At 44.2% G+C, this 24,962-nt stretch overlaps 1 protein-coding gene and 1 non-coding gene across 11 annotated transcripts in view; one reads left to right on the forward strand and one right to left on the reverse strand.

Moving 5' to 3' along the window:
- Ubap2 (ubiquitin associated protein 2) overlaps nucleotides 1-19,048 on the reverse strand; it is an 85,272-nt gene extending 66,224 nt beyond the window's left edge. For 4 of the 10 annotated variants that reach the window (XM_028884036.2, XM_037202511.1, XM_037202514.1 and 1 more), the window contains exon 1: nucleotides 18,947-19,048. The gene's annotated coding sequence lies outside the window, so the exon portion shown is untranslated. Of the gene's footprint in view, nucleotides 1-2,670; nucleotides 2,691-4,453; nucleotides 4,563-18,946 lie in introns of those variants that run through there. The other 6 variants (XM_037202512.1, XM_037202509.1, XM_028884039.2 and 3 more) reach the window with 3 other exon arrangements.
- A 4,109-nt stretch (nucleotides 19,049-23,157) lies between these two features.
- LOC114703291 lies at nucleotides 23,158-23,261 on the forward strand. The gene has a single exon (XR_003736114.1). It is a non-coding gene; the product is annotated as a U6 spliceosomal RNA (small nuclear RNA).
- The last annotated feature ends 1,701 nt before the right edge of the window (nucleotides 23,262-24,962 follow it).

Raw genomic sequence — 24,962 nt, forward strand, 5'->3', positions numbered from 1 at the left:
TCTAATCGAAGCAGCCTTAAACCCAGCACCCCTTAAACCATGCCTAGAACCATCTAAAGGCAGATACAGAGATATAGTAGCCCATGAATATAATCTTGGCACTCAGGTATAGGGAGAAGGATCAGAGGTTCAAGGTTATCCTCAGCTACATAGAACTCAAGGGAAGTCTGGGCTACCTGAGACCTTATCTCAAATTCTGGATAATTTTAATCTTTGGCATAACCACCCAGAGCATAAAGGGGAATAATTCAAATAGGCCAAAGCTAAGTAAGTTCCTACCCAAGTTTATCTACTGAAAATATCTCAAACAGAATGCAAATACCCAGGATTATTTCCTAGCAGTTTTCCCTCTCCCTTGTCCCTGTTCCTCTGTCCTCTTCTCCGCGGTGTGGGGTTCCATTATGCTGCCCTGACTGACTGCAAAACCAACACTTTGCTTTTGTGCCTGGTGTAACTGACAGACTCTCCAGGCCTCCTTTTAGGTATGCACTGCTCTCCTTTGGATTCTTCAGGATCTATATTCAACTCATATTTTACTTTAGCTATTCTGTTTCCAGACTTGTCTTCATAATCTTAAGTGTTTATAAGACCAGAGGCCTGGGGATGCAGCTCAGCTGGTAGAGTGCTTGTCTAGCATGCACCCTGGGTTCAATCCCCAGTTCCCTGTAAAACTGGATATGGTGGCATACATATGTAATGGAGGCCTGGGGAGGTAAAGATAATCAGAAATTCAAGGTCATCCTCAGCTATATTGGGACCTCTAGGTACCCTTTAGAGCTGATTATCATAAATTACAAGAAACTAACTGTGATGGTTTGAATGAGAATGGTTCTCATAGAGTCCTATGTTTAAATACTTGGTCTCCAGTCAGTGGAACTCTTTGGGAAGGATTCAGATGCGCCGCCTTATTAGAGGTGTGTCACTGGGGGTGGACAACTCGTGATCAGATGTGAGCTCTCGACTACTTCTCCAGCACCATGCCTGCTGCCTGCTGCCATGCTCCACCCCACCATGGTGATAATAAACTACCCCGGAAACTGTAAGCAAGTGCCAGTTAGATGCTTTCTTTTATAGAAGTTGCCTCGTTCATGGTCTTTTCACAGCAATAGAACAGTGACTAAGACACTACCCAAAACTCATTACACTACTTCAGACACTATAAATATGTGTTTCAAATGTATTAAACAGAAAAGGCCTAACATCTTCTTAAACAGACACCCTGATATTTACTTTCACAATAGGTCCTGTACTAACTGGGTATATTACGGCACTGCTTTTTACATTATAACAGCAAATAACCAATTAACTAGAACATCTCACATACCCCAAAGGCTAGTTTAAACATTTTATCTTATTTCCAACTGCCTCTCAGTCATATGAAACACACTCTACATCCTATTTTGAGCTTAACAACTTTGAGACTGCTAATTTGGTTACTTTGTTTTCATTATACAGAATGTTTGTTTTATCATAATTATATTACTTTTAGAGCATCCTCTGAGTTTTTAAATTCTTATTTTACTCATGATTTTTGTGTGCTCACGCCCACTTGTGTATCACAGAGGACAACTTTTGAGAATCAGTTCTCTCCTCTACAGTAGGATCCAGGAACTGAACTCAGACCTCAGATTGTGTGGCAAGTGTTTTTACCCACTGAGCCATCTCAGAGACATCCTGTTATCTGAGTTTAAAGATCTCAGTAGGAGGTAGGGTAATCCCTGTACTTGGGAGGCAGAGGCAGGTGGAGCTCTCAGAGCTACACAAAACCCTGTGAAAGAAAAAAAAGGAAGGAAGGAAGGGAGGAAGGGAAGGAGGGAGGGAGGGAGGGAGGGAGGGAGGGAGGGAGGAAGGAAGGAAGGAAAGAAGGAAAGAAGGAAAGAAGGAAAGAAGGAAGGAAAACGGACAAATTTTCTAACCCACAAAGCAATGTAAAATTATACAATATTTATATTGATTAAATGAAGCAATTCATTTTGTCAAGACTAGGGACTAACCTAAGGCCTCATACATACAAGATAAGCAATCCATTTGTGAAAACAATGTAAGTATGTTTAATATAATAAAGAGCCTCTTCTTATAGAATGTCGTCCAGTGAGAAAACTACAAGAACGTAATATACACCCTTACACTAAATTGCATGAACTTTGTGATTTACAAAAGACTTAAGTTTTATAGCCTATTACAACAAACATTATCTTGATGTTATGAGCCTGATTCTTCTCCAAATACCTTAGTAATTAAAGGCACTTGCTATCATAGCTGACAACCCAAGTAAAACCCCCAGGACCATAGAACGGAAGGAAGAAAACTGGCTCCTGCAAGCCGACCTATAGCATTCCAACATGGCATGCACATACATTAAGGAAATGTTTTTTAAAGGATTTTGTTTTTTTTAAAGATTTATTTATTTATCATGTATACAGAAGAGGGCGCCAGATCTCATTATAGATGGTTGTGAGCCACCATGTGGGTGCTGGGAATTGAACTCAGGACCTCTGGAAGAGCAGTCGGTGCTCTTAACCTCTGACCATCTCTCCAGCCCCGGGATTTTTTTTTTTTTTTTAATTGGGGGCTGGGGATGTAGCTCAGTAGGTAGAGTACTCAGCCAGCATGCATGAAACGCTGAATAATTCCCCAGCACTCCATTAAGCTGGGCATACTGATGCATACCTGTAATTCTCCATTCAGGTGGAGATAGAAAACCACAAGTTTAAGGCCATCTTCTCCTACAAAGTAAGTCTGAGACCAGCCTGGGATACAGGAGACCCTGTTCCTCCTAAAAAGAGCAAGATTGTTGCAAAATATTTATTTACAGTGTAAAGATGTATCTCTACATAAGGCACCCTCTGATTGGTTTAATAAAAAGCTGAATGGCCACCGGGGCGGTGGTGGCGCACGCCTTTAATCCCAGCACTCAGGAGGCAGAGCCAGGCGGATCTCTGTGAGTTCGAGGCCAGCCTGGGCTACAGAGTGAGTTCCAGGACAGGCACCAAAACTACACAGAGAAACCCTGTCACCAAAAACAAACAAAACAAAACAAAAAGCAGCAGCCTGGGCTACCAAGTGAGCTCCAGGAAAGGCGCAAAACTATGCAGAGAAACCCTGTCTCAAACAAAAAAAAAAAAAGCATTCCTAATGAAGATGTAATTATTCAATAAAAATGGCCCCAGTTTCAGACTTAAAGCAAAATGCTCTAGTCCTGGCTGTCCTGGGGCTACCTATTTAGACCAGGCTGGCCTTGAACTCAGAGATCCTCCTACTTCTACCTTAAATGCTGGGATGAAAGTCATGAGAAACCACACCCAGCCAAAATACTTGGTTTGTAAAACCTAAGACCACCACTCCGTTTAGAGCTCATAGTTGTTTTGGGGTTTCTTTCTTTTCTTCTTTTGAGATAGTCTTACACACCACAGGCCTGGCCTCCAAAATTACTATATAGTTTAGAATGACTCTGAATTCTTGATCTTTCTGGCTCTGCCTCCCTAGTACTAGGATTATGGGTAGGTATTACCAGCATCAGCTGGTTTTGTTTGTTTTTTTTTTCCAGAGATGAGGACCGAACCCAGGGCCTTGCGCTTGCTAGGCAAACACTCTACCATTGAGCTAGATCCCCAACCCCTGTTTTGTTTTTTAAGATTTATTTTTATGTGAGCGCTTTACCTGCATGTATGTGTGTTCACCACTTGTGTGCCTGGTACCCCAGGAGGTCAGAGAGGTCATCAGATTTCCTGGAACTGAAGAGTGACTGGGACTGTTACAAGGATGCTGGGAACAGTCCAAGTCCTCTGCAAGAGCAGGAAGTGTTTTTTGGTTTTGTTTTGTTTTGTTTTTGTGTTTTGAGACAGGGCTTCTCTGTGCAGTTTTGGTGCCTGTCCTGGATCTTACTCTGTAGACCAGGCTGGCCTCGAACTCACAGAGAGATCCGTCTGGCTCTGCCTCCTGAGTGCTGGGATTAAAGGTATGTGTCACCACTGCCTGGCTGCAATAAGTGCTCTTAACCACTGAGGCACCTCTCCAGCCTGGGTTTTTTACTTTTTTGAGATAGGCATTTGCAATACTATAGCCCAGGCTGGCCCAGAACACAATCCTTCTGTCTCAGCCTCCCAAGTGCTGGGATTATTGGTATAAACAAGAACTCTTGGCTTTACATTGCTTCCTTTATGTTTATTTGAAAAATGGCAGGTCTTTTTTTTTTTCTCTTTTGTTTTTCACAGGTGCATGCGCACGCGCGCGCACACACACATAAATGCCTACATACAAATAATTACATAGGTCAGTGGCAGAACACTTGTCTAGCATGTATGAAGTTCTAGTGCTATCTCTAATACTACAGGAGAAGAACACACACACACACACACACACACACACACACACACACACACGGCTACAAATTTATGAAATTTAGCAAAACAAAAATAGAGGGTGAAGTGGCTCAGTGAGTAAAAGCTCTCACCACAGAACTCCAATTTCTCCAAGCCAGCAAAGAGCCAGATTAGGTGGCATGCGATCACTTATGCCGATCCGGGAGATGAAGACCAGCAGGAAGTACAGGGCCGGTCAGCCTAAATACACAGCATGACAGACAGAAACAAGAGACTGCCTCAGCAAGGTGGAAGGTGAGCATTATTAACCCTACACGAAGTGCACACATGCACGCACACACACCCCTCTCGCTGCCCACATACACACTACAAAGGGACGGAAGAAGGGAGGAAGGAAGGGAGGAGAAACTTCCCAGAGTAATCACCAAAACCCCTTAAAATTGTTTACTCCCTCTAAACTGAAAACGGAGGGTATGGAAACGAGATTAAGAAGAAACACCTTCAACTAACACACCCAAACAAAATACATGGAGAGACTCTGCTTTCTTCTGGAAACAGGCCCTTGTGTAGTAAATAGATCTGTGTTGCAGCAAGCACCCAGCTGCCAGACATAGGAACTGCATTTACACTTTTTCCATCAGCTCTACTACTTTGGAACAGGTTCCAAGAGAATTCTTAGAATAGAAACAGACAAGAGCAAGAGACTTCTAAAAATAATCTGTCAGAAACTCTTCCATATCTCAGGTTCTTGAGCTACAGAAAGCATGAGGTTACTCCAATCTATCCAGTAAAATTTCAAAACATAAATGAAAAATAAAATAAATCAAAAACCAAATGAAATTTCTATCCTTTTTACCTCATCTTATTCAAAGTAAACTTGATGTGATACAGTGATAGATTTTTAACTTAGAATTGCTGATACATTTTTAACTTCTTAAAAACAAAAGTTGGGGGGGGGGGCTGTGGTGGCGCACGCCTTTAATCCCAGCACTTGGGAGGCAGCAGCAGGCGAATCTCTGTGAGGTTAAGGCCAGCCTGGTCTACAAAGTGAGCTCTAGGCTAGCCTAGAGCTATATACAGGGATATACAGGAAGACCTCTCTCAACAAACAAGCAAGACTCCTCCTTGCCGGGCGGTGGTGGCGCACGCCTTTAATCCCAGCACTCAGGAGGCAGAGCCAGGCGGATCTCTGTGAGTTCGAGGCCAGCCTGGGCTACCAAGTGAGCTCCAGGAAAGGCGCAAAGCTACGCAGAAAAACCCTGTCTCGAAAAACCCAAAAAAAAAAAAAAAAAAAAAAGAAAGACTCCTCCAAGACTCCCCCAGAAGGGCAGGGGATATGGCTCACCTAGTGCTTACTTATCCTATAAACACGACAACCTGAGTTCAAGCCTCAGGACCCACATAGAAGCCACGCATGGTGGTGCACACCTGTAATTCCAGGGCTGATGAGGTGGACCTAAGGATCTCCGGGGCATGTGGTCAGCTAATGTAGCTGACCTGAGAAACTAGGTTCAGGGTAGAGAACTGAAAAGGACACCCAGCACCAACTTCTGGCCTCTAGACACACTCACCCACAAAGAAGAATGCCTACAGAGAGTATTAACTCATTTCTGAGTCTCTGCCTTTGGTAAAGATGATCCCAGGTGTACACTCATTCCTCAAATTCTAAAACCTGTAAGTAATGACAACAGCAGCAACCATATATTGTTTTATAGGTGCCAGATACTATTTTAAGATCTCAGATAGCCAGGTACTTGCTATGCAGCATGACACTGGCTGTGTAGCCCAGGCTACCCTCAAACTTATAACTGGCCTCCAGCCTCAGCCTCTAAAGTGCTAAGATTATCAACATGTGCAATCAAGCCTGACTTTTAGGATATTAAATCATATACTATTTAGCACTCCAAAGTCTATAATACTCCCATTTTACAGAGTCACAACTCATTAAGTGACAAAGTGAAGACTTCAAACTGGCTTCGTATCTGTGAGGTACTATACCATATTCAAATGTTCAATTATAGAAATATAACACTCCCCAACTTGGCCTCCTTCTATAAGGCAACCAGTAACTGTCGATATCACCTAAATACCTCATTCTTAATCCAAACTATCTAGCCTGGGCCAGAATCCCAGCGAGATCCACAGCCTTTCAAATACCCAACAACAATTACTCCTTTTGAGTCTCTAACATTATTGAACTCTTGTGACCAGTTCTGTTGTCTTACTTTCATTTAATTTCCAATCTGCATTCTTGCTTTTTCTATCAGAATCCATTATTCTCAACCTTTTTCTGCCTGGGAAATTAGTAAAGAATCTCTACTGGTTTAAAAAGTCCAGGACAGGCAGCAAGAAGAAATCAACACTGCCAATCTGGGAGAGAATAAGGCAACAAGGGTGCCAAACACTCAATTACGAGGCCTAATTCCCCGCAGCTCAACTGCTAGTGTTCACTTGCCAGGAGCTGACCAAGCTGATACTTTTATTGTCCACAGCTGCAGAGGGCAGGGTCAGGCCTCTAGCAGCTGGTGGACAAGGATGAACTCCCTACACCCACACAATGCTATCAGCTAGGCTGTGAGTATAACCTGCCCATGAAAAAGATGAATGCTGGTGGACTCTTGAACACTAGAGGACATTCAGTTTCATCTGGTACAGTTACATTTCTCTCTGGCTACCTACAGTCAGAGAAGGAAAAATATTCCATTGTCTGGGGCTTCTTCCATACAGGTGTCCCATTCCTATCCAGCTTTCTCAGCTTTAAAATCTCATTTTTATTATTATTATTATATTGCTCTTTCATGGTGCTAGGGATCAAATCCAGGACTTCACATGTGCTAGGCAACCATTCTACCACTGAGCCACATACCCAGCCTTTAAACTCTCTCTTTCCTAGCAGGATCAAGGATTCTTTGCCCTCCAATGAAGTCACTCATTATTCGTAACTAATCTTTACCCCTATTTCTACAAAACCCATGTCCAAACAAACAAATAAACAAACAGCCCATATTACACACAACATTTACAGGATCTATGATGCAAAAAGAACCTTGGAAGTGTATTCACTAAGCTGTTTATTTGTTCTGAGAGGCAGGATCTCTCTTTGTATCCCTGATTGGCCTACTACATACCTCAGGCTTGTGTGCGGCAGAAGCAGGGGGCCTCCATGAGTTTAAGGCCAACCTGGTCTACATAGTTAAGTTCCAGGACAGCCAGGACTACATAGAGACCCTGTCCCAAATAAATAAATAAGTGAATGAATAAATAAATGAGTAAGTGAGTAAATAAATAAAGGCAGTGTTTTCCTTCCTTGGCAATAGAGCATTACAAACACTGATTTTAAGCCTGGTGGTGGCGGCACACTCCTTTAATCCCAGTACTTGGGAGGCAGAGGAACGTGGATCTCTGAGTTCAAAGCCAGCCTGTGGTGTACAGAGCGAGTTCTAGGACAGCCAGGGCTACACAGAGAAACCCTGTCTTGAAAAACCAAACAAATGCTAACTTTTAAGACTCATCAGCTATTTTAACTGTGCAATGAGTGATAAAGGAAATAATCCAAGTCTATCTGAAGACACACTGAAAAACTTGCTTTCCTAATACAAACTCATCATATCTTTGTCTTCTTGTCCTCGGCTGATTTCTCCTAGTGGCAGCACTTATGTCTTCATAACTTCTGGGCAGCATACAATGGCTACTGTCCAAAACCAAAATTCCAAACCCAAAGACAATGCAATTTTTCAAATGGTTTTTCTGTCATGCATTTCTCAGACATCTTTACTGTCTTAAGTCACTGATTCACAGACCTTTTTTAAAGTAGGAAGGGTATTTTTAACCCTATCATTACAGAGCAAGCCTTCAAACTTTAAACAGCTTTGGTTTTCACCAAGTTGCAGAATGAATTCCCTGCTAACTTGGATAATTAAAAAGCTATCTCCCTATTTGCAAGCATCCACTGGCACAAGCACATATTATAACATAACCCTAAAGAGGAGTGGGGGCCAGCCCCCACCATTATTTACCCCAGGGACTCTTGAGGAATGAAGGATAAGAGACTTAGAAATACAGGGGAGAGAAACAGAGAGAAAACACAGGATAGACCTGAGAGGGCCTGGATCATTATCTAAACAGGCCCAGAACCTTATTCCAAAGGGCTATTTATAACAATCCAAGGGGTGGAGCAAAAGACCTCCCCTCCCCCTCAACCCTTACAAACACCTGATACTCAGGCCCATGGTCCAATCAACCTCTTTATGCAGTTCTGCTGAGTACAGCCACTAGGAAACCTAGTGGGCTACAACAGAGGGGCAGGACAAAAGAGTTAAGATAAAAGAAGCAGAAGCAGCCAGGCGGTGGTGGTGCACTGCTTTAATCCCAGCACTCAGGAGGCAGAGGCAGATAGATCTCGGAGTTCCAGGCCAGCCTGGTCTACAGAGTGAGTTCCAGGCCAGCCAAGGCTACAGGGTAAGTTCCAGGCCAGCCAAGGCTGCACAGAGAAGAAACACAAACAAACAAAGGAAGCAGAAGTTCATTTCTGTGTCATTTAAAAAACGCTTGTCAAGGCTGGAAGAGATGACTCATCAGTGAAGAGCACTGGTTGGTCTTCCAGAGGATCTGGATTCAATTCCCAGAACCCACATGGCAGCTCACAAGTGTAACTCCAGTTCCATGGTCTCTGACACCGTCATACAGAAATACACACAGGCAAAACATCAAAGCACATAAAATAAAAAAAATTAAATTAAAAACCTGTCCTGCTGGGCATCAGGGTATACACCTTTAATCCTAGCACTTGGGAAAGAGAGACAGGAGGATCTCTGTGAGTTCCAGGATAGCCAGGGATGCAAGGAAGTGAAGTAATGGTCTGTTAGTAAGTACAGGAGCCATATTTGAGCCCTAGAACCCATTTACAAAAAAGCAGGGCCTGTATATCCTAGCATGATGGAGGTGGAGACAGGAAAATCCCTATGGCTTGCTGGCCAGCCAGTCTAATTGAATTGAGACCTTCAAGTTCAGAGACAACCCTATCTTTTATATACATAAAGGCTGTGCCACCATGTCCAGCTAGTGGGGAGCTCTTTCAAGACAAAAGTATATCATCTCTAGATACTACTATAAAGCTAGCATTTTTTTTCTTTTCTTTTTTTGGTTCTTCAAGACAGGGTTTCTCTGTGTAGCTCTGGCCACCCTGGAACTCACTCTGTAGACCAGGCTGTCCTGGAACTCTGAGATCTGCCTGCCTCTGCCTCCCAAAACAGGTATGATTTTTTAATAAGGATATTGCTTTTATTCTATTAGCATCCTTATTACTGTTTTCACCATCCCCAAACCATGTCAAGTTACCTAAAGACTGTGCCAATCAAGTCATGTGATCCATTTAAACATTAACACACCTGCTACTTATGCTTATGTACCCACCAGTGTCAGCTTTTACTAAAACACCAAAACACAAAACCCCTTAAATAAGGAAATCTCCCACCATACTACTCAAAAAAAGTATTCCCTATCTATTTCCCAGATGGTAATGTAGAAAGACCTGTTAAAACTGTTGTCTAGGTGCAGATTAACCTCAAGAATGAAAGCTCAAAAGACAGTTCCTTCCAGTCTCTACTGGGAACTGAGCGTTCTATGTTGTAAGCCATGACCACTTCAGCTCTTTCCAGAAGGAACACACTCCTGTCTCCACTCTTCTCTAGTCACCTGCTTCACCTCCAGTCTGGTTTCTATCACCTTATCACCCCAACAGAAGAAGCAAAGCTACCCCAGGCCAGGACTCCTGCTTGCTGTCCTCCCCCTGCTCTCTTGTATGTCTCCTCCACACAAGGTGAGTGAGTCAGCCTTGCCTTGCCTTGCCTTCTCAGGCACTGACAACACCATCTTGTTTCCGTTTTTTTTTTTTGTTTTGTTTTGTTTTTTTGGTTTTTCAAGACAGGGTTTCTCTGTGTAGCTTTGAGCCTTTCCTGGAACTCACTTGGTAGCCCAGGCTGGCCTCAAACTCACAGAGATCTGCCTGGCTCTGCCTCCCAAGTGCTGGGATTAAAGGCGTGCGCCACCAATGCCCAGCCATCTTGTTTCCTTTTGTCCTCAAACACTCAACACTGCTTCAGTCTTAGTCCTGAAATATAAAAGTCAATACTTGAGCATGTCCCCTCACCACAAACTGTGTGCTCTACTAGCACCAGCCACTCCCTGGGGAGTGATGTAGCTCAGGGTAAGGCACGTGCTGGGCATGAGCAATACTGTGGCTCATGAGTTAGAGCACCAGCATTGAAAAAGAAAGAAAAAGGGCTGGGGGTACAGCTCCTTAATGTGTGCACACTTCATAAGATAAATATAAACTGGCACAGGGTTTAGAGATCAGCTCACCATACTGACTGCAAAAGCTACCAAAATCAGAATGGAAAAATTAAAGGAAAAGTTGCCTATTGTATTGAATCTCAGAACTCAAGTTCAACTGAAAAAAAAAAATAGATGTGTAAAGTCTAGTGGAACCCTACACAGTTCAAAGACCCTCCACCACCTCCGTATCCCACTCCCATTCCTTATCTAGTATCAAGACACAGCTTTTTACACTACAAAGGTATTCAATTTCCTTTCCTTTGCTTGCTTTGATTTATCAACTAGCACCTGGCTGTACTCCCAGATAGCAGCATTTCAGATGAGCAAATAGCAGAGCAGTATGATTAAGAGCACTAGTCCACAACTCAGATACACTTGAAATCTACCACACTGAGATTAGGAAACCTTGATGAAATACTGTTCCCTACGTCTGTGGGAGCCTTTAATCCCAGCACTTGGGAGGCAGAGGCAGAGGCAGACGGATCTCTGTGAGTTCAAGGCCAGCCTGGTCTACAGAGCAAGATTCAGGACAGGCACCAAAACTATACAGAGAAACCCTGTGAGTGGAGGGAGATAATGGATTTCTAATGCTTGGTTATCATAGCTGGTAATAATTATAGATTAATGTATGTTGCTTGAGTTTTTTGTTTTATCTGTTTAATTTGCTTACCTCAAAATATTTATTCCAAAAAAAGTTGAATAATTTTACTGGGGTATGGTCAAAACACAAAGTTCACTTTATGTAATTAAATGACTTTTAGTTTATTTGCTAAGCTTTGCAACTATCATGCAATCTAGCTAACAAATAAAATAACACTTGCCATTTCCTTGTCCCGCTCCGGGCCAGACCATCAGAGTACCTACCTTGGTGTAGGTACATGGCATTGTGCCAGCTCTACCACATTACCACCTTTTGTGGTAGTAAAACAGTGAATGACCATTTAACTGACAAGACTTTTGATGTGGAATACCGGGGTTCTCCTGTAGTGTACAGGGATGTTTTCCAATCACTGTTTTGAAGAGGGGAGTAGTACTAGGAACTACAGTCTAGGCAAATCTACACTGAATCTACAGTCTAGGCAAACACTCTACCACTGAGTTGCAGGACCTCCAGCCTTTTGTTGTTACTCTTCCTTTCTTTCTTGTTTTGAAACAGGGTCTGTGTAGTCCTGGCTATCCTGGAACTCCCTATGTAGATCAGGCTGACCCAAACTCTCAGTGATCCCATGCCTCTACTGCTTCTCAAAATGAGACACAGTTTTTAAAAAATTGTATAAAACAGGCATGGTGGGGCATGCCATTTATCCCACTTCAGAAGAGAAAGCAGGAAGATCTCTAAGTTCAAGGCCAATCTGGCATACAAGGAGAGTTCCAGGCCAGCTACAGGAACATGATAAAATTGTCTTGGGGGGAGGTCAGGAGGGGACTTAGCAGTTAAAGAGTGTGTGCTGCACAGCAAGGACTCCATAGACTGTCTCAACAACCAAAAAAAAAACATGAGCTAGAGATACAGATCAACAGTTAAGACAGCACACTCTTCTTGCAGAGGACTAGTTCAGGTCCCAGCACCCTTATCAGGCAGCTCACATCTGCCTAAAATCCAGCTCCACAGAATCCTAGGCCTTCTGTCAGGTGCGCGCGCAAACGTCCACATACCCACATACACACACATAAATAAACGTGCACATTTAAAAAAACAAATAGGGGCCGGGCAGTGGCGGTGCACACCTTTAATCCCAGGATAGCCAAGGCTACTCAGAGAAATCCTGTCTGGAAAAACCAGAGGGAGGGTGGGAGAGAAACTTATGGAAAAAAAGTTTGATGTAGCCGGGCGGTGGTGGCGCACGCCTTTAATCCCAGCACTCGGGAGGCAGAGCCAGGCGGATCTCTGTGAGTTCGAGGCCAGCCTGGGCTACCAAGTGAGTTCCAGGAAAGGCACAAAGCTACACAGAGAAACCCTGTCTCGAAAAACCAAAAAAAAAAAAAAAAGTTTGATGTTTCAGAACTGCTTGATAATCCTTCCTCTCTTACTTCAATTCTTTCTTCCCCTTTTCCTTTGCACACACCCCCTTTTCCTCCTTTACTCTTGTACAAAAACACTCCAAATAGTCACTGAACCTAACCTCAGAATAGTGTTGACCCCTGCATCATTGTGAAGTGTGATCATAACATGCTGCTCCTTAAATTAAGCATACTAAACCCAGTATCTCTAGTATCTCTCTCAATCTCTCACAGCATAAGCAGTGTGTTTACATGCCTAGATCATACGTGTCCATCATGTGCACTCTCACGGGTAGGATTTTTCATTGGAAAAGTTTTGGCACTGTTCAGTCATTAAACAAGAAAATAAGTAGGCTTCTCTTTTGGTTTGCTTTTTTTGTTTGGTTGGTTTTTTGTTTTGTTTTTTGGGTTTTTTTTAAAGATTTATTTATTTATTATGTCTACATTGTTCTGCCTACATGCATGCTTGCAGGCCAGAAGAGGGCACCAGATCTCATTACGATACAGTGGTTGTGAGCCACCATGTGGTTGCTGGGAATTGAACTCAGGGCCTCTTGAAGAACAGCCAGTGCTCTTAACTGCTGAGCCATCTCTCCAGCCCCTATTTTTTGTTTTTGTAGACAGGGTTTCTCTGTGTAGTTTTGGTGCCTGTCCTGGATTTCACTCTGTAGACCACGCTGGCCTCGAACTCACAGAGATCCGCCTGACTCTGCCTCCTGAGTGCTGGGATTAAAGGGGTGCACCACCAATGCCCAGCCTTGGCTTGCTTTTTTGAAACAAGGTCTCACTCACTATATAGCCATGGGAGGCCTGTAACTCTAAATGTAGACAAGACATCAGCAAATTTATGATGATCCTCCTGCCAGGAGAACTTACAAACGCAAATTTAAGCTAGGTGTGGTAACAGTTGCCTTTTAAACTCAGCCAGCCAGGAGGATGAGGCAGGAGGATCAACATTCGACGAAGATGAGCCAAAGACCAGCCTGTCACATAGTAGGTTCCATGCCAGCCAGAGCTATACAGCAAATCCCAGACTCAAACAAACAAAAAGGACAAATAAAACCAGGCATTTTCTCCTCTACAAATAGTCTTTGAAAACAATCCTGAGGCTGGAGAAAGCTTGCTCAGCATCCGGAGCACTTGTTGCTTTTGCAGAGCACCTGTGTTCAATTCCCAGCACCCACATGGTACCTCATAACCAACTCCAATTCCACTGGATCCAACGACTCTTCTGACCTCCATGGGCACCAGGCACACATATGGTGTACATATAAAACATTTATTCACATTAAAAAAGAAAAATACTAAATTTTAAGCCTTAAAAACAAAAATGTAGGGCTGGAGAGATGGCTCAGAGATTAAGAGCACTGGCTGTTCCTCCAGAGAACCTGGGTTCAATTCCCAGCAACCACATGGCAGCTCACAACTGTCTTTATCTCCAATTCCAAGAGATCCACACCCTCACACAGACACACATGCAGGCAAAACACCAATGCACATAAACAAAATAACAAAAGAAAAAAAGAAGCAATAAGGCATGTTCTGATAAATTTTAGATGTCCAAATTGGGGGAGAAAAACCACATTTTTTCTCAGTGCTGGAGACTAAGCCTTGATGCTTGGGCAGGAAGCTCTCCATTACTGAACCACACCCACATTCCTAACAACTGTTCAAAAAACAGTATTATTGTGTGTGTGTGTGTGTGTGTGTGTGTGTGTGTGTGTGTGTGTGTGTGTATGCGCACGCGCTACAGCGTATAAGGGGCCTAGTCTCATTCTACCGCATGGATTCCAGGGATCAGACTCGGGCATCAGACTGGAAGCATTTGTCTTTACCCACTGAGCCGTCTCGCGGCCTACAACTAGGCTTTGTTTTGTTTTAAACTGTATAGGTGTTTTGGATTCCAGTACTTCTGTCCATACCACTAGAGGCCTGGTGCTCAAGAAGGCCAAAAGAAGGTATCATATCTCCTAGAGCGGGAGTGTTACAGACAGCTGTGAGCCATCCTGAGAGTGCTGGGAACTGATCAGGGTCCTCTTAAAGAGCAGCAAGCGCTCTTATCTAAGCTACCTCTCCAACCCCCTTAACACCTTTTTTTTAATCACTGGTTATCCTGGAACTCATTACGTAGACTAGGCTGGTCTGACCTCATAGAGATGGCCCGCCTCTGCCTCCAAGCGTGCTAGGATTAAAAGTATGTGCCACCACACTCAGCCCTCTAACAGCTTTTTTTTTTTTAAAGCTTACCACCTTTTTTTTTTTTTTTTTTTTTTTTTTTTTTTAAATTTTATGTGCATTGGTTTGAAGTTGTCAGATCTACTGGAACAGCAGTTACAGACAGTTGTGAGCTGCCATGTGGGTGCTGGTAATTGAACCCTGGTCCTCTGGAAGAGCCATCTCTCCAGCCTCCTCTAACAACTTTTTTGTTGTTGTTGAAACAGGGTTTCTCTGTGTAGCTTTGAAACCTTTCCTGGAACTCTGTAGACCAGGCTGGCCTCAAACTCAGAGAGATCTGCCTGCCTCTGCCTCCTGAGTGCTGGGATTAAAGGTGAGCACCACCACCGCCCGGCCCTCTAACAACTTTTAAAAGGAGAATATTGCCTAGTCTCAACTAAGGTACTTCACTCCTCAACAGAGCCCTGTTCCATACCTCAACTCCAAACACTCAACTGGGTACCAACTGAAACTCACTTCAGTTCATAAGCAACTATGTCCCTCTGCCAAAAATTCATAAAACCTGGTCTTAGCCTTGCTGTGGTGGCGCACGCCTTTAATCCCAGCACTCGGGAGGCAGAGCCAGGCGGATCGCTGTGAGTTCGAGGCCAGCCTGGGCTACCAAGTGAGCTCCAGGAAAGGCGCAAAACTACACAGAGAAACCCTGTCTCGAAAAAACCAAAAAAAAACAAAAACAAAAAACAAAAAACACCTGGTCTTATGACAATGCCTGTATCAAAGAATTTCTGGAGGACACCTGTAAGAGGTAAAGGTGAAGGAAGGGGAGTCAGTTCAAGCTCATCCTTGGCTACCCATCCAATTCAAGGCCAACCTGGTCTACAAGACCCTGAATTTAAAAAGACAAAATTTCCAACAAACTTACTTTCATTAAAAAGTACAGGGATTTGCCGGGCGGTGGTGGCCATTTATCCAAAAAAAAAAAATTAAAAAAAAAAGTACAGGGATTTGAGGGTATAGCTCAGTTGCAAACTGAGTTCAATCACCAGCAACCCCATCACCCCTCCCCAAAAAAAGGGAGAAAGAAAAGGTAACTGTGGAAGAAATACTACCAAAAAAGACAAAAATTATTATTTAAAAAAAAAGTAAAAACAACCCAAATATAAGCCTTACACATTCTGACTGCTGGAACTCAGAACTGGTCAATTTGGTTGACTTTGAAAAGAGAAAGATGGATTTCTCAGTCAAAACTTGCAAAGCTCTACCACGGGCTTTTTGGTGGCATTTCCTACACAGGCCTTCCTTTGACTTCCTTTAAGTTCATCTCCACTCCCCGTTCTGCAAACAGCAACGATACAGCTGCAAAACTCTACCAGAAGACGAGCATGGTGGCACAGACCTGAAGCCCCATCACCTGGGAGTCTGGGCAAGAGGACTACAAGTTTGAGGCTACACCCTGAGTTGGAAGCTAGCCTGGCTACAGACTAAGACTCTGTCTCAAACAACATGCACACATACAGACTGCACTCCAGGTGAACCTCCGAATTTCAGGCCAACCAGGGCTGTGTAGTGAGACCACCTCAAACAAACAAAAACAATCTCAAGGCTAACATTTAAAAGCAAAATCACTTTAGACCATGTCTACATTGCAAGACAGGATTATACTTCCTAAATGCATTTTATATCCTTAAGGGGTAAACATCAAAACCTAAAATCAGGCCAGAATAGTATGCCACATGCCTGTAATCCAAGCCCTCAAGAGACTGGGGCAGGCAGATTTTGAGTTTGAAGACAGCTTGACTGAACAGTAAAACTTCATCTCAAAAAAATAAAATAAGGCCGGGCGTGGTGGCGCACGCCTTTAATCCCAGCACTCGGGAGGCAGAGCCAGGCGGATCTCTGTGAGTTCAAGGCCAGCCTGGACTACCAAGTGAGCTCCAGGAAAGGCGCAAAGCTACACAGAGAAACCCTGTCTCGAAAAAACCAAAAAAATAAATAAATAAATAAATAAATAAAAAATAATAAATAAAAAGTGCATTAGTTAAATTAAACTCATTTAATAATTAAAATAAACTTGTAACCATGTTCTTCCACCATTTCTCCAAAATAATAAAACTCATTCAAACTAATACTAAGAGACTCCTGATGAGCACTTCACCAGTTACCAGAAAGAGAAGTAGAGTACTTCTAAAGGAAGCTTCATATGACTATGGCTAGCCCCATCCACATTTAAAGAGACTAGAGGAAACCAGAGCAGCAGGAAGCAGGACGGAGAAGCAATTACCACCATCCTTTCTCATGGCCTCATTCCCTGCCCTGCTACTACTTCCACCCATATTTCAAACACAACAATCTCCCTTTCTCTGAAATGTTTAGTTTCTGAAGGTCAGAGGCAGCAAGGAAGCAAATGAGGGGGAGGGATGAGAAGTGTGGGAAACATACAGGTCAGGCACTGGGGGTGAGGGGAGGGATCTTACAGAACATGAGTAAGCCCGAAGGAGGGAAATCAGGCAAGAACATAAAGTCAGCAAGCAGAAGAGTGGAATGGGAAACTAAACACCTTTGCTCAGTGAGACCATTCTTCATAGCAACTAAAAAACAAGCCTAGCCAAGAGGCCCCAAAGGCAGGCAAGATATGGTGGATCATCACTAAAGAGTGGAATTTATTCTTTCCTAAAATAGGTGGAGACCACACCAAAGAACCAGTCCAATGTCTAAGCTATACTACAGAACTTAGGTATGATATTCACCTTCCTTCTACTTTATTTGAAAAACCAACATCAAAAAGAACAGGCACCAGGAAGTGGTGGCCCATGCCTTTAATCCCAGCATATGCAGAAGGATCTCTGTGAATTCAAGGCCAGCCTGGGCTACAGAGTCAGTTCCAGGAAAGGTTCCAAAGCTACAAAGAAATCCTGTCTCAAAAAAACCAAAAGTTCATTGTAAACAGGCTCGATAGTGCTTGCCTGTATGTAATCCATGCAGCCTGAGACCCCACCACAGAAAAACTGAGGCAAGGGGTTGTTGAGACGGAAGCCAGCCTTGGCTAGGTAGTTCAACCCTATCTACACCAAAAACTGACAAAAAAAAAAAAAAATGACATGCTCTTCAAATAAAAGATGATCTCTGGGTACCTCATGGAGAGACCTTGAAAGCTCTAAATTTTTACTGTACACAATACTGGAGAACGTCAAAATGTAGGCAAATGTACACCTTGGAAATAAAGTAGAAAGGTGTAAAGGTGGTAGAAAAACTACAGGATTATGTTAAAACAGGAAACTGCAGGAACGATGAGAAGACAAACCTCAAGAGAAAACAAGATTCAAGAGTCCTGAGTGGTGACAGTTGACATGCCTGGGCAACGAACTCAAATTCAGGGGGAAAGGCAGGAAAGCCAAGTGGTAAAGTAATTCAGTGGTAAAGAAAACTTGAGTTGGAATGCACCAGGCTACAGAATTCTCATTTGAATTTCTAACAGCACGCTTTACAGTTTACAAAGCACTCTTAACTTACGGTAAAGAAAAGAATAAACTGTGACACGACCAGACTACAAGAACAGGGCATGAGGAAGAAAACTTTTAGTTTCAACTAACACCAAAGCCCTCCGGAATGAAAAGAAGTAAAAACTGAACTATGCCTTCAGGTTCAGTAGGGAAAGACTAGAGCGCAGAAGTTGGGCTTTAAGACCCGTCCCAGGACCGGCGCCAGCCGTGAAAGCGGAAAGGTGGTCAGGATGAGGGCGACAGCGTGGCTGGGAGCTCCAGCCTACACGCAGGGACCGAGGTGGGAGAGAAAAACCACACCCTCCAGGACAGAAACCCGGAGGGGGGAGGGGAAGGCGCCCCCTGGGGCTGGGTGGGGCCCGGCCAACTACGATGTGGGGGGGAGCAGGAAGCTCAGGGCAACCTGAGCGGGAGAGGAAGGCGGGTGCCCGGGCCTGGACACACGAAGGAAACAAGAAGCCAGCGAGGGAAGCTCGGCCGGGTCCACCCGTGTAGACCCTGGGGCATCCCAAAGGGGGCTGCGAGTTCAGAAGACCTTAGCCCAGGTCTAGAAAGCACACACTGCAGGTTTCGGGGCCCGGGAAAGGCGACCGAAGGGGACAGGATGGCAATTACCGCTGCTGCTCTCGTTGGACTCGGGACCCGCCGCCGCCGCCGCCGCTCGTTACCTGCCAATGTGCCTCTTACAAAGCGGCGGCGGCGGCAGAGGCGGCCCTGCCGTCACGTGATCCTACGTCACGGGAGAGGGCGGGGCCAGTGCTCGAAGCCTGAGCAGGTCGACCCGGCTGGGCAGTACTGCTCTGGCAGCTGGGCAAGGGGTGCTATGTGGAGGCTGTGGGGATGCTAGCATTGCTCGTACTTGGCGTTCCAGAGTCATTTTATCCGCTGCCTACACGGAACCCACTACTAGAGCGTGCTGTCGCGCTTTGATGACCTCAGAGACACGGCAAGCGACTCGCATGCGGCCATCTCTGCCGTCACGTGACATGGTCCAACCACTCAAAGCAAGCCTGGCCTCTGGACGTTGCCGGAGTGGACTACAACTCCCAGCGTGCTGCGCGGCAAAAGCGCTGGGTAAGGCCGCCTTTCCCCGTCGAATTCGTAGATGCAACTCCAGACTCTGGCTACTACAAGTACGGTAGGACTAGCTTCCGGGTAGTACCAGTGGGTGCCACCTGCCAGATGAAGCAGCGTGGTTCCTGCTGGGAGGTGTAGTCCTGGCGGAGAGTGGGTCCAGCTACCACGTTGCGGGACTGGCGCTCCGCCCTGCCCTCTGCGCGGGAAAACGCCAACGGCTAGCCGCTGAGCCGAGATACCAGGAACGTCCTCCGGCTGAGTGGCCTCGAGACATCAATGCGGTCAAGTGCGGATTGCTTTCTGCGCTCCCCACACTCCTCTTCAGGAAACGACTACCATTTTTTGAACGCCTACCCGATGTCAGAGGTTTATAAAATCGTGTACTAGCTCAAGAGGCAAGGATTGACCCGGTTTTGCGATAAGGAAAGGGAGTTTACGCCTGGCCTAAGAGACCTGAATCGGGTTTTGGGTCCTTAGAAGTTATCAGAGCCACTTCTTAGTAAAAAGGTTAATCCAAAGGGATTAAACACAAAGAATGCTTTTTTTTTTTTTTTTTTTTGGTTGAGGCGGGGAGGGCGGGGTGTGGTTGGTTGGTTGGTTTTGTTTGGTTTAGGTTTTTTGAGACAGGGTTTCTCTGTGTAGCCCTGTGTAACTCTCTGTAGCCCAGGCTGGCCTCGAATTCACAGAGATCCACCTGCCTCTGCCTCCGCATTGAGCGCTGGGATTAAAGGCGTGCGCTCGGGAGGCAGAGGCAGACCTGGTCTACAGAGCGAGATCCAGGAAGGGCACAAAGCTACACAGAAAAACCCTGTCTCGAAAAACAAAACAAAAGTTGAAAACAGTTTCACTCCAGCCCAGACTAACCTAGCCTCATCATGCAGTCCACGGTGGCCACTTACAGCAATCATCCTGCCTTGGTCTCGCAAATGCTGGGATTACAAGCAAGAGCCACTCACCATGCCTGCTTAATAAAATTAATTTCAAATAATTTTTTAAAAATGTTTAATATGTATACATTCATATATGCACCATGTTCCTGCCTGATCAAAAAATGGTATCAGATCCCCTGAAACCGTAATTAGAGATGGTTGTAATCCACCTTCTGGGTGCTGGGAATCAAGCCAGTGTCCTCTGGAAGAACAGATAAACCCTGCCCTGAAATAAAAGAGAGAGAGAGAGAGAGAGAGAATATGTAAAGTATCTTTGTGGCACACTATAAGCCCTCAACAAAAAGAATTATATTCACTTCCTATTTGTACCCATAAGGTGCAACTGGTTTAAAAATGATAGAAAGGGAATTAGCTTATACTGATGGGGTACAGTGCTAATTAATAACTTGCTAGTTACTAATAGACTTGTTCTATTTAAATTACTTGGCTAAACAATTGAAATTTTAAAGTCCTGCCCAGTTCAAGGGAAGCCTTTGTTTTTCTGCCTGAATTGATCAAAGAATGCTCAGGCTGTACCTCTAACAACAGGAACTTATTATCCTGGTTATTCATGTGTAGATGCATCTTATCTCTCTTGGCTAGTGGTCGAATATTATGTCTGGTCAGTTCAGTCTCTGTTTTCTTTTTTTATGAAAATGTTTGGGAAAGTCAAAGATTAAAGAAAAATAAAATCCACTATTGAAAACCAAAGGCTTGGGGCTAGAGAGATGGCTCAGCAGTTAAGAGCACTCACTGGCTGCTCCTCCAGAGGACCCTGGTTCAATTCCCTGCACCCACACATGGCAGCTCACAACTGTCTGTAACTCCAATTCCAGAGGTTCTGACACCTTCACACCAATGCAACCTAAAATAAATTTATTTTTATTTATTTACTTTTTGGTTTTTCGAGACAGGGTTTTTCAGTGTAGCTTTGCGCCTTTCCTGGAACTCACTCTGTAGCCCAGGCTGGCCTCGAACTCACAGAGATCTGCCTGCCTCTGCCTCTGCCTCCCGAGTGCCGTGATTAAAGGCTTGCACCACCATCACCTTTAACATTTTTTTTTTCAAAAAAGAAAATCAAAGGTTTAGCCAAGCAGTGGTGGCACACACCTTTAATCCCAGCCCTGGGGAGACAGAGGCAGGTGAATCTCTGTGAGTTCAAGGCAGGACTGGTCTACAGAGTGAGTTCCCAGACAGTCAGGGCTGTCTGCCTGCTTGCTTCTTGATGTGACAATAGTGAAAAACCTCTAAACTGTAATCCAGCCCCAGTAAATGTTTTCCTTCATAAGAGTTGCTGTGAGGGCTGGAGAGATAGCTCAGCAGTTAAGAGCACCAACTGCTCTTCCAGAGGTCCTGAGTTCAATTCCCAGCACCCACATGGTGGCTCACAACCATCTGTAATGAGATCTGGCACCCTCTTCTATGTACATAATAAATAAATTTAAAAAAAGATAAAAATAGTAATAATAAGCCGGGCGGTCGTGGCGCACACCTTTAATCCCAGCACTCGGGAGGCAGAGGCAGGCAGATCTCTGTGAGTTCGAGGCCAGCCTGGTCTACAAAGTGAGTTCCAGGAAAGGCGCAAAGCTACACAGAGAAACCCTGTCTCGAAAAACAAACAAAAAAAATTTAGTAATAATAAATAAAAATGAGACAAAAGACATCTGGAACTCAACCTCCAGCCTACATACGTAAACACATAACACCAAACACACACACACACACACTTTACTGATTACAGTTATGACCTAGATACAATAGCCTCCTCCCCAAAACAATCTAATGACCCTTGGTGTCCTACTTCTCTAAAAGGCCAGCAGATTCCCACCTTAAATATTACTTGTCCTTGGGCTGGAGTATGTGACTCACTAGGAGACCCTGAGTTCAACTCCCACCCCTAAAAAGAAGTCCCCAAATCTCCTTTATCTATGTAAAGGATGTTTTCAGGTCCATGCAAAATGATGCATGTCAGAGACTTGAAAAAATAATTGAATTCTTAAATCTTGGTGGGGCTGGGAGTGGTGTTTGTGTAAGAATGTTATCTAATATGTACAAGGCCCTAAGTTTGATGTTCAGCACCACACGCACACACAAAGTTATAAGGAACTTTTATTACAAATAAGAATATATTGTGGGGAAGGGGTTAGGGAGAAGCTCTGTCAGTCAAGTTCTTTCCTTATAAGCACCAGAAAACTCAAGTAAAATAAAAACAGTGTGGAGACCGTAAGATGGCTTTGCAGGAAAAGAGCTTACCACCAAGCTTGGCGCTTGAGTTAAATCGATGTGACCCACATGGTGAATGGAGAAAATGGAATCTTGCACATTGTCCTTTGACCTCCACTTCCATATGAAGTATGTGTGCATACACATACACAATAGGTAAATGTTAAATTTTTTGTTTTTGTTTTTCAAGACAGTCTCTCTATGTAGCCCTGGCTGTCCTGGAACTCTGTCCTGGACTTGACTGACCTTGAACTCAGAGTTCGCCTGCCTCTGCCTCCCGAGTGCCAGGCTATGTTAAAATATTGTAAGAGCCTTGACATAATACTTCATAATACAATGTTTCATGTGCTAAGTGAAAAAAACAAAAACAAGACTGGGAGAAGATGGGTTAACATATATTCCTAGCAGGGGAAACGGTGTGAGCCCCAGGCAGAAAAGAATGAACTTGTCTGTCTAAAGGGACAATGCCTTGGGAGTCAGTGTAGTGCAGAACAATCACAGGGGTTGCTGGTGTCTGTTCAGTGCTCTGCATGGCAGGCTAAGGAAGTTATTGCCTCCAGCTACTAATCTCTGTCTTTTCCATAAGAATTTGATGTTGTGCTCACTTCAGCAGCACATATACTAAAATTGGAGCGATACAGAGAAGATTAGCGTGGCCTGCACAGGAAGACACGAAAATTTGCAAAGCGTTCCATATTAAGAAGAAGAGGAAGAAGAGGAGGAGGAGAAAGAATTTGATGTCAGTAGAGGTCCTAGAAGCAGAAAAGTGTAGAGGTAGCAAATGTCACCATAGAAAAGTCTCCTTAGAGACTCTGGGGATTAAGCTCTAATGGTAGTGTGACAGGTGGTGGTGTTGATATTTTAGATGAGAAAGTAGCCCCCTCAGATCCTCTGTTGCTGATAGGGCACTGGTTCTGCAAGCTGGAGGATGGGCCCGCTGGGGTCACTAAAGAAAAAACATTTTCCCAGACTACTCCCTTGTCAATTTTGTTTAAACTAGTGCAGACCTTCTCTTGGGTTTCTAAGGTTCCCTGATGTTACTACTGCCTGCAGAGAGCTGCTCTGATCAGGACTGGTCATTTGCAGCACATATGCTAAGAGGGAAGAAGCTCAACAACCATTCGGTCTGACCTTGACATTCCTCTAATCAAATGCTAATCTCCCAGCAGCTTGAGACCTGTTCCGGGCCAAAGAACAAAGTGGGTACACCTGTTTTCTTTCTAAAGCAAGACCAGATGCCTGTTAGTTAAGAATAAACCATAATGCTCTCATCTTTGCTGACAATGGGCTCTACTCTGGGGGAAACTGGGAGTAGGTCATCCATGTGGGACTTGAGTCCTGAGCTCATCTCCAGCTTCCTAGTAGGAAGGAAACAATATCCTGTGCGCGAGCGTGTGTGTGTGTGTGTGTGTGTGTGTGTGTGTGTGTGTGTGTGTGTTTCTTGATTTTGTTTTGTTTTTGAGATAGGGTCTCAATACGCAGCCCTAGGTGTCCTGAAGTCACTGTGTAGACCACGCTGGTCTTAAATTCACAGAAATCCACCTGCCTCTGATGCCTACCTAGTGCTGGAATTAAGTGTGCACCACCGTGTCCAGCTTTGTATTGTTTTGAGAGACGATCTTACTAAGTAATCTAACCTGGCCTTGAACTGTCAGCAATCCTCCAGCTCTGGCCTCAGAAATGCTGAGATTACATGTATGAACCATAAACTACCTTTGAAATAAGGTCTCATGTACCCCATCCTGAAACTTCAATATGTAACCAGGGATTAACTTGAACCTCTGATCTCCCTGCCTCCACATTTCCAATGTGTTGCACAAAACTTAATTGCTCTTATAATAAAAACCTGGAACCAGATATTGGGGTAAATGCTGAAGATCAGAGGAAACAAGCCACAGCCACTTCTCACCTCGGCAACTCCTCTGCACAGAGGCCTTTAATCTCAGGAAGTGATGGCTGGGCGAGAAAGGTATGTAAGGCATGAGGAGATGGGAACCAAAGGCTTTTCAGCAGAAGTGTCCCTTTCAGCTAGAGGCTTTTTCAGCTGGAGCCTTTCCAGTGAGGACTCAGAGGATTCAGAGAGCTGGTGAGGTGAGATGTGGCAGTGGCTTGTTCCTTTGTCTCTCTGATCTTTCAGCATTTGCCCCGATATCTGGTACCGGGATTTTTTTATTAAGTGACCAATTTCGCAGTTCATGTAACACCTGCCTCTTTGCCTGCCCCTTCGACAAGCAACTGTTTGCCAAATAAACACCAGAGACAGAGACAATGAATCAATCTGTCTTTAAGTTATACATAATCTAGCAAGAAGATAGGTGTGTATTTACACATGCATGTTCGTGTGTATTTATTTATTTTTGTGAAACCAGATGTGGTGGTCTGACCTATAATTCCAGTATTTG

The sequence above is a fragment of the Peromyscus leucopus genome, chromosome 2 (genome assembly GCF_004664715.2).
Source record: "Peromyscus leucopus breed LL Stock chromosome 2, UCI_PerLeu_2.1, whole genome shotgun sequence".
Taxonomy (NCBI): Eukaryota; Metazoa; Chordata; class Mammalia; order Rodentia; family Cricetidae; genus Peromyscus; species Peromyscus leucopus.